This window comes from Callithrix jacchus, chromosome 1, assembly GCF_049354715.1.
Source record: "Callithrix jacchus isolate 240 chromosome 1, calJac240_pri, whole genome shotgun sequence".
NCBI classification, from domain to species: Eukaryota; Metazoa; Chordata; class Mammalia; order Primates; family Cebidae; genus Callithrix; species Callithrix jacchus.
The window spans coordinates 215,119,969-215,120,879 of record NC_133502.1 but is presented as its reverse complement, the minus strand read 5'-3'; positions in this window follow the sequence as shown (position 1 = coordinate 215,120,879).

Genomic DNA, 911 nt, shown 5'->3' with positions numbered 1-911 from the left:
GGTGGTACATGACTGTAATCCCTGCTACTCGGGAGGCTGAGGCAGGAGAATTGCTTGAACCCAGAAGGCGGAGGTTGTGGTGAGCCGAGATCGTGCCATTGCACTCCAGCCTGGGTAGCAAGAGCGAAACTCCATCTCAAAAAAAACAAAAAAAAAAAGAAAACAACAACAAAAAAAACAAAGAACAAATTGCCACCCCCCATTGAAGGAAGGAAAATGTAAATATGGGAGCAGAAAATAATAAAGTAGAAAATAAATCCACATTCCACATTAGCAATGATCAACAGAGCCAAAAGAGAGTGTTTGAAACAATCTACCAAACTGATGAACCTCTGGTGATACCGGAAGCGGGAGGAGGGGGAGGGCATAAAGTCACAAATTGCTAACGTCGGGAATGAAAAGGGGATGAAGAAAATTATGAACAAAATGTCAACAAATCTTAATATTTAGAAGAAATGGAAAAATTTCTAGAAATATATAACTTATCACCCAGCTGGGCATGGTGACTCAAGCCTGTAATCCCAGCACTTTGGGAGACCGAGGCGGTTGGATCATGAGGTCAAGAGATCGAGACCATCCTGGTCAACATGGTGAAACCCCGTCTGTACTAAAAATACAAAAAATTAGCTGGGCACGGTGGCATGTGCCTGTAATCCCAGCTACTCAGGAGGCTGAGGCAGGAGAATTGCCTGAACCCAGGAGGCGGAGGTTGCGGTGAGCCGAGATCGCACCATTGCACTCCAGTCTGGGTAACAAGAGCAAAACTCCGTCTCAAAAAAAAAAAAAGAAAAGAAAAAGAAATATATAACTTACCAACATTGACAGAAGAAATAGAAAATCCGAATCATCTTACAAATGGTTTACTTTGTAATTAAAAATAAAATATGCCCAGAGAGCTTTATTGGTGAATT